The sequence below is a fragment of the Tachypleus tridentatus genome, chromosome 8 (genome assembly GCF_004210375.1).
Source record: "Tachypleus tridentatus isolate NWPU-2018 chromosome 8, ASM421037v1, whole genome shotgun sequence".
NCBI lineage: Eukaryota > Metazoa > Arthropoda > Merostomata > Xiphosura > Limulidae > Tachypleus > Tachypleus tridentatus.
Window position 1 is genome coordinate 68726649 of NC_134832.1, and position 10137 is coordinate 68736785.

The following is a 10137-nucleotide window of genomic DNA, read 5'->3' on the forward strand; positions in this document are numbered from 1 at the left end:
TAAATAGTAAACATGTTACCTTTGGATGCCGAAGCTCAAATTCCAATGGTAGAAATCTAATAAAATTCATAGACGATAATAATATAGCTTTAGTAAATGATACCACCCCCACACATACAGCGTATGCCACTAACTCCAGTGACATACTAGACCTGTGTATGTGCACATATAACCTAAGCCAGAAATTAATAAAATTTCAAGTGGGAAAGGATGTTGACAGTGATCACCTCCCAATATATTGTGTCTTTGATCTCGCCCCCCATAAAAATATAACATATAGGAAAGCAAAATTTAACTACAGAAAAGCAGATTGGCAATATTATAAACAGGAATTAGATAACCTGTTACCTAATAAAGTTATAAAAGAAGTTAAAACACATGTCGAAATGGATAACTACTGTCAAACAATTACGGAATGCCTTCAGAAAGCAGCCAAGTTAACAATACCAAAACAACACCATAAAACAACAAACAACACATGTAAACCCACCACAGAAATGATCAATCTAATCAAAAAACGAAGACAATTAAGAAGCCAGTATATGATTACAAGAAACAGAGAAACCAAAACGCAAATAAACAACATTAGAAATCACATCAGAACACAAATAAAACAACAAAAACAAAATAAATGGGACAATTACTGCAATAAACTAAATGATAAGACTGACTCGAAAAATTCTGGTCACATCTTAAAAGACTCACAAATGAAAACACAAACACAAAGAAATATCCTCCACTCGAACATAATAACACTATAGCACACAAAAATAAAGAAATAGCCGAAGCTTTCATAGATCAACTCCAAAATATATTTGAAACTCACACTGATCCAGATATGAATACATATTTCTACAATAGTCACTAATCACATAGTAAACAATAAACATCAATTTGAGCCAATTTTTCCAGTAAACATAACTGATACAAATACAAGTTCCGATACAGATTATGCAAGCACATTAATAACAAATGAAATATCCCTTCAAGAATTACTAGAAGCAATAAAAAACACAAAAAACAAAGCACCAGATGAAGACGAAATACAAGCTATCCTCCTAAAAAAGGGCACTCCGAAATTGTTTGACCACTTAAATTCACTTTTTAACTTCCAAGTTTCTTGGAAGCTTGCAAATATATTAATGTTCTATAAGGAAGGAAAGCCAGCGAATAAACCTAATAGCTACCGACCAATCAGCCTGACCAGCTGTGTAGGCAAAATTCTTGAAAGAATAATCAGTACTAAACTCTCCACATTCTTGGAGATAACATCAAAATTACCAAAAGAACAAAATGGATTCAGGAAACTTAGACAAACGACAGTGCACCTAATCAGATTAACCGAAACCATAATAGATAGTTTCAACAAAAAAGAATGTACTGTCGCTTGCTTCCTTGATATCGAGAAAGCATTTGACACTGTTTGGCACGATGGTCTAAGGTTCCGAATGAATGAAATGGAACTACCGCGAGGAATTATTCGCTGGTTATCTAACTTTTTGAAAAATAGAAAATGTAGAGTAAATGTTGAAGGAACTTTTTCTGAATACTTTACTCCACAAGCTGGTGTCCGTCAGGGAGGGGTGGTTAGCCCTATACTTTTCATCATGTATGTAAACAATATTCCACTGAGGGATCCAAATCATGGATTCTCTTCACAGTTCGCAGATGATATGGCAGTCTGGAAAAGTGCCGAAACACCCACGATAGCAGCCACGAACATACAACCACAACTAAATAGAATAAGTGAATACTGTCAAAAATATAGAATAAAAATAAACACAGCAAAAACACAACTCGTAGTCTTTACGAAATCCACAAAACACAAAAAACAACAGCCAGAACTATATATGAATGGCACTCTACTCCAGATTGCCCCATCGGCAAAATTTTTAGGTCTGACCTATGATTCAAAACTAACTTGAAACAATCATGTGGACGAAATTAAAAATAAAGTCTGGCGAAGAACAAACTATGCTAGGAGTCTGACTGGTAAAAACAGTGAAGCATCTACAGATAACATACTAAAAATCTATAAAACATATATTAGACCTGTAATAGACTATGTAGCTCCAGCATGGATAACTGTAAGCAATAAAATAATTAAAACTAAACTACAAACAATCCAAAACACCCTCCTCACAACTGCATATAGAGTTCCAAGAACAATATCATCTCAATTCATTCACAAATACTCGAACATACCAACCATACCAGATAGACTCCCACATATTACAATTATGTACTTTAATAAGAATTGGATGAAAAACGAATTACTATGCAAACTAGACCGGTACCTCATAGATGATGAAGCTAGTCCTAAACATCTCTCCCCAGTTAACTTATATTTCAAATATAAAAATAAATAATTTGTTTGTTTTGGAATTTCGCACAAAGCTACTCGAGGGCTATCTGTGCTAGCCGTCCCTAATTTAGACTAGAGGGAAGGCAGCTGGTCATCACCACCCACCGCCAACTCTTTGGCTACTCTTTTACCAACGAATAGTGGGATTGACCGTCACATTATACACCCCCCACGGCTGGGAGGGCGAGCATGTTTAGCGCGACGCGGGCGCGAACCCGCTACCCTCGGATTACGAGTCGCACGCCTTACGCGATAGGCCATGCCGGGCCAAAATAAACAAGAAAAAAATATATATAAACTTTAAATAATAATAAAAAATATATATATTTATAGTTTATTTATTTATGTATTAAAAAATGCTACAAGCAAACTTGACATTCTGCTAATAGAATAAAAATTGTATACGAGCCAAGATACATGGACATTGTCCTGAAAAGGACCAAATGAAATTCAGTTCACAATCATAAATATCAATCAGCCAAGAATATAAGTACGAGGCAGGGGCAAGGCATGGGGTAGCGCGTTAAGGCGTGCGCTTCGTAATCTGAGGGTCGCTGGTTCGCGCCCGAGTCGCGCCAAACATGCTCGCCCTCCCAGCCGTGAGGACGTTATAATGTCACGATCAATCCCACTTTTCGTTGGTAAAAAAGTAGCCCAAGATTTGGCGGTGAGTGGTGATAACTAGCTGCCTTCCCTCTTGTCTTACACTGCAAAATTAGGGACAGATAGCGCTCGAGTAGCTTTGTGCGAAATTCCAAAAATCAAGTACGGGGAGGAGAAAGAGGTCATACAGAACCTGACCCTCCAGGGTATGAACTTTTATAACCCAAACACCGACGACATTCGAATTCGAAACATATTTACTATTATATATTTATATTAATTTTAGTTAAATATATATTTATAAATGTATGTAATTTATACTGCTAAATGTGTGTTGCAAAACTCCCGCCTAGTCTCTAAATTTATAGAATATTCTTGAGCATAGGAATCAAAATGTATATATGTATTTATATATGAGTATTGCTGCCGACTGAAATTTCAAGAACCTCGCCTAACAATTATAAAAGGTAGCCATCGCAACCAGGGGCGTAGACTTTTTACACCCGATGAAGTGGGGGGAGTGATTTTTGCAACCACTTATGTGAACTGTTCAATTTGCAAATTGCTAATCTCTGATAACGTGAACCTGAAAGCTGTAAACATGCAGACACAGAGTTATCTTGTTGCCACGATACTTCAAAGTTTCCATGTAGGTTTCTATAAGTAAGGTGTTGTGAACAGTTTTCAAGATGTTGATAGATTAAAGACAAATGTGTCACAAATTAACTCTTTGTTTGTATGTTTTTTGAATTTCGCACAAAGCTACTCGAGGGTAATCTGTTCTAGCCGTCCCTAATTTAGCAGTATAAGACAAGAGGGAAGGCGGCTAGTTATCACAACCCACCGCCAACTCTTGGGCTACTCTTTTACCAACGAATAGTGGGATTGACCGTCTCATTATAACGTCCCCACGGCTGAAAGAGCGAGCATGTTTGGTGCAACGGGGATGCGAACCTTCGACCCTCAGATTACGATTCGCACGCCTTAACCCACTTGGCTATGCCGGACCATTAACACAAATTATTCACTGGTTGGCTTAACTTTCAAACGGTATTTCAACAGAAATTCTAAATTTAATACACCTTAACTTACGAATAAACTTACTTGCAGATTTATTTGCTGATTAGACAATAGCACACTGACTGAAACTAAAAGGTTGAACAATTGCTAAATTTTATACATTTTTATTTTAAAAGAAAGATGGCATTTCGAGCTCGCGATCTTCGTTAGATAATATACTTTTCAACAATGACGCATGCGTAGAATTCCAAGAACTACGTATATAGTATTTGGAATGTCGGCGATTGTTCGATCTTTTATTATATATATTTTGTTCGGCTTTCACTCTACTTGTCTTTCAATTGTTCTTTCGTAATAGTTTCGATTTGAGTTGAATTTTCGAGTTTTTGTTCTCGAATTTGTAAATTGTAACATATTTTTGCAAGTTCAGTGCAGATCTACATATTATTGTTACGGCCATTAAAATACAAAAATACAGCAACTCTCTCTTCTAACAACAATTATTCGTCTGATATTGTAGACACGTCACGTTACTAAGGGTAAAGCCTTGGAAACAAGAAACAATAATGCTAATCAATCTGATGTACAAACGGCGTATTTGATAGTTTATAAAGTAATATCTTATCAAAATGGTTTCATTTTTCAAAATACCTTCTGACAACATATTTATTAAGACCAACCTGTGCTTAGTAATTGTCATAGAAAGTGTTATTACTCTTATTTGTTACAATATTTTCTACATTGACGAATTTGGGTAAGTCAAGAGTTGTATTTAAAAAAATTAGTTTGATTACTTCACGTGAAAAGTATTTGATTGTGAAAAACATGGAATTAAAGCAACAAAGATGATTATATTGTCTCTTTATTTGAATTGAATCCGTAATTCTGTTCTAATATCCTTAAATTTGTTGTGGAATAAATAATTATTGAGGCATACCTTTTGTATTAATTTGCATAACTCGCAATTACTCACTTATTGTACACTTATACTAATGTAATTGCAGTTGTTGGTCCTACGGATGTTTGTAAAGACGTTTATCTATACTGTCGGTGCGTATACGAAAATAATAAGTTAATGAACTTGTTACGAACATTTTATAAATCTGACATCTTTGAACCTGCTCTATTTTGTCAGTTATCCTGAGCATCCGAAATGCTGCAATCACCATAGTTGCCCAGTCGGAGATACGAGTGTTCAATACTTAATAAACATTATTATAATCTTGTGTGGAGTATTTTCAATATTCATATCTCTTAAAACGTTTTTTCTACTTCTTCAGGAACTGAAGGTGAGATTTTATTTCAAACCGCCTAATGTAGGATATTTACTGACAATTCTTTAGCCCATTATAAAAAAAACTTTGATTTAAACACGATTACATGATTTTTTATTGGTGTTTATCGCATAAATTAAATGTCAGTGTTACCTGTTTAAAGTTTATACTTTTAAAGTGATTAAATTAATTTATGTTTGTCAAGCATTTTTTTGCCTAAAAGTATACAGTAATGCAAGTGAAATATATGGGTGTGTTGGACAAAGTATGTAACTTGTTGGTGGCGATAAATTTGACAATAAATAAACAGTACACACTTCGCTTATTTTAAAATAGTGTATATTTAAAGCAAGTTATACGCACATAAAGAATTTACACTTCATGTATGTACATCATAGTTGCATTTCAAATAGTATACAATAGAGTTCTCTCTTTGTTGTCAATAAACTGCTTTAGAATCTAGATGAAAAACTAAACTATCTTTATTTTTAATCTGATCAATAACAGTGTATAACTCTCTTATTTCTTTCACCTTTGTTGTTTCTTTTATCATAACAGTATCCTCACTTTTGATACACATCTGCTGTTTTTGTGAAAGGCAAGTTCAGTGGTCTTAGAAAACGTTTTGACAAGACTAGTTATTCTCTCAAAATGTCAGAAAATTGCTAATCTCCCTTTAACATGTTAACCGTTAGGCCATTCGTTCCCACGACGTTTAACTTTACGTTACCTAACCTTTGTTTGACCGAAACTACCTTTCAGTTGATTAAGTTCGATTTTCGCTCTCTTCCAGCCAGCTCGCTCAATTGTTGCATTTTTATATACTTTATTGAGGCCTTAACATCTAGATCAGCGACTTACAAACACAACTTCCAACGATCGTCTGCTTTTAACTCTTATTAAAAAAAAGTTGTGAAATATAATCTCACAAAATAAATCAGTCAATACTGCTTACACTATCTTTTATATCTGAAAATGTTGCAACAAACCAACAGCACAGAACAATACAGGAATTATTATTTTATGATAAAAACAATAAAGACACGAAAGATCGATTTTTTGTCTAAATAGGAGATTTAACATCATTCATGTCATTAAGGTCAAATTTAGAATGTTCTATATAGCAGTCGAGACATTATAATCAGGCCCAGCATAGCCAAATGGTTACTGCGCTCGTCTCGTAAAATGATGACAGTAGCGGGTTTGAATCCCCGTCACATCAAACATTGTTTCCCTTTCAGCCACAGGTGCGTTATAATGTGACGGTCAATTCCATTATTTTTTGGTAAAGGAGTGGAACGATGAGTGGTGATGACTAGTTTCCTTCCCTCTAGTCTTGCACTAAAAAACAAATATTATAATTAATCTTTGTTGGCAAACGCTTATTTATACTTGTGTGGTATATTAATTATTCTTCTATAGTACTTAATATTATTTAATTTCGGTAGTGCATAAAAGAAACATTTTATTAAAGATATTAAATAACATGAGGGGATTCTGTGTGAAACCACCAAACCATGGTAGAGCCCACAGTCACCTTTCATTCCCATTTATATGGATATATTCGGCAAATATAAGAAGGTACTTCCAATTGTGAGTATCTGCCTTCTTCAGATAGGCTGACCAGTGGATACAGCAGTTTTGTCGAAGGACAGACCTAATTTAGTGAACTGCACCTGGATACGAAGGCCAAAAGGAACAATGGCAAACCATCTATTCTAAAAAAGCATGAGCCACTGAAGAAAGAAAACACAACCCAAGGTGGGATGCTGTGGTAGAGATCGAAGTTTTGAAGCATACAGTAAAGACTGTTGCAAACATTAGAGATGTAGAGGAGTTTCATGATTCTCAGTGTACAAACCCTGGACTGGAGAAGTGCGAAAGGCCGTTGTGAAGAGCTGAATCCCATGATGGTAAACTTCAAGGAGGAGTTGCTGGCAGAGCTCTAGGCCACAGTGACTTGTAGTCCAGTTTTGATGAATGAAGACACAATAGATTTCTAGCATAAAACATCAACTTGCTCCCAAGGAGGTGGAAGAGAGGACAAGGAGGACGCTCAGTGCCTTTGTACACTTGACACATAGCTATTTGATGCGTGGAGTAAAGGTCAGCTTACAGTCAGTGATAAGCCTCAGGAACCTTGCTTCAGGGATCACAGGAAGAACAGCTTCTCAAGACAGAGTTCAGGATGGGAATGAATACAATATTTGTAGCATGAATGCATACAAACGCTTTTAGAGCGAGAAAAGGTAAAACTCTTTGCTGTGGTCCACTTCAATAAATGATTGAAGGCAATCTGTTACTACCATTCAATGAACCTCATAATCAAAGACTGTCACGAGAAGTAGAAGCCACTGAGATAAAGACAACTTGCAACTGTAGGAATGAATTGTCCGCTGATGGCATTAATCTTTATAATGAAATGTGCGACACTCAAGACACAGCCCTAAGGAACTCCAAGTTCCTGTGGGAAAGAATGGGAAATTGTTGAACCCACACGGACTTTGAATCACCAGTCCATTAAAAATGTTTAATAATGGATTTGATTGGAAGTCTCGCAAGATGGCAAACCTCCACGTCGTGTCATAAGCTTTCTCTATGTAAAAATACAGAAACAATATGTTGTTGCTTGAGAATGATTCCCCGATTAACGTTTCAAGTCAAATCATGTGGTCCATGATGGAGCACTGTCATTGGAGCCCAAACTGTATGGGCAAGAGAAAATTATTTAATTCAAGGAACCAAAAATGAGCAAGAAAAATCCTCTGTAATATCTTACAGAGAGCGCTCGTCAAAGCATTTGAATGGTTGTTTCAAAGAATCTTGGAATCCTTCCCAGGCTTGGGAAAGTGAGAGGCGGTAGCATTTTGCCAAGCATCAGGAAAAACATTCTCCTGCCAAACTCAGTTAAAAATAACCAGAATAATAGCAAGAGAGGCAGGAGAGAGATGGCATAGCATTTTATAGTGAATATCATCAGGTCCAACTAGTGTACTACAAGATCAATGAAGAGCAATTGTAAGTTCCACCAGCATAAAGGGTGATTATGGTCATAGAGACGATCAGTTCAAAAGAAAATAGGTGATTGCTCTGCTAGTATATTGATGACTAAGAAGTTGAGGGATGAAGCAGAAGTGCTAGATGCACGAGAAAACTTTCACCTAGGGTATCTGCAATTTTCTGGCCATCAGAGAGAATGATTCAAAGGGCATAAGTATACTATCCACTGATCTTTCAGATCTGAAACAACAAGGAGTTTAAGAACATTGATATGAAGAGGGCAAAAACTTTTGCAACACAGTCTTGAAGAAAATACATCAATGAAGACATGCAAATTTGGCCATGTAGGAGGAAGTGGGATGTTCTCTGAGACATTAACTTTGCCCAACCGCAATAAGGCTTGTCCATAACTTTAGAAGGGGGATGGGAGAATCTAACATCCTGAGCATGGTTTCATTTCTCGTGAAGAACCCATTGAAGGGACCACATATGAGCCCCATACAAGGTGTGTCAAAGGAGTTAATGAAGACATCATCCCCTAAAGCAATTTGATTAAGCAGCTTCGAGAAACAGCTAATGAGTATGATTAGCCAACTCCTGTTTGGAATGAGTGCAAAAACACCAGTTGCTAGAAACAAGTAAAAACACAATTCCAAAGAATAAGATACAGAGAGAGGGCTTCTAAAATGCAATGGTGCTACAGCCAACCCCAAGGGTAGAGCATGAAACTGTATGTTACCCGATGATAGAGAACTAAAGATATGGATGATAATACTCTGATACAGGATTGTAAAAGATATGCATTGGAGATGCCCAGCTTAGTCATCCAAAGCTGAAGAGAGAGATCTCACTAAAATGTAAGTTCGGATTCCATAATGAAGCATGAATATGTTTATTGACACTGGACAAGTTCATGACACTCCTTGCTTGGTCATTTTTGGGGCCACAAACTAGCGGGAGGAAACGTCTCGAAAACATGGCGAGAAAGATTCGATAACCTCTGGTGTGAAAAGGTAATTTTACCACCTCTGAAAGATGCTGGCACAGAATGGGATCCTGAGGAGGATAAAAGGAAACAGGTACAATGAATAAGGGATGAGGAGTAAGAAATGGGTAATGAAACCTTCTGATAATACCTTGATAAACTTCTACTAGACCTAAACGCATCAGGTAGGCATAAGAACTGTTTGTGATGAACCATGTGACTTCAGGAAAACTATGAGTAGTGGCACCAGGGGAAGAAGGAACAGGTCAAGGCTAGGAAGGGGATAGTTGGAAGACAGGAATCGGTGCCGTGCTCGGCTCTGGCTCAGACTAATGGGTCACCAGGTGAAAAACGGTGGATTACAATGGGTAACAATTTTTTTCTTTTTTTTCTTCCTGGACAGAAAGTATTATTATTTCACTTGCTTATGCCTAAAATAAATGGAAAAGACATATTTTCCTCTTCAAACTTTGCTTTTGTGGCCTGAGTTCCCTGTACCCACTCCGCCAGATACGTGAAAGTGATTTACATTACAGTCGCAAATCTCGAAAAACTACTCACTTTTAAACATTTTTGTTTATTTTTGAATAACTTCAATATAAATAAATGTAAATGTCGATTCATATGTTGTTTTATTCAGATCTTATGCAAACGAAAATGTGAAAATTTGCACGTTTTTTACATAGAAAATAAGTTAATTTCTAAATTTCATTATCCATGTCACAAAAGCAAAGTTTGAAGGGAGTAATGGCTATTTCTTGTACTTTTACAACATAAGCAATTAAGAAATAACACTTACTATCCACGAACAAAATTTGTGTTACATAGTGTTATTGCCAATGTGGAAATAAGGAGTGAGAGGACTTTCCCAGAAAACTCCTTCATGTTCC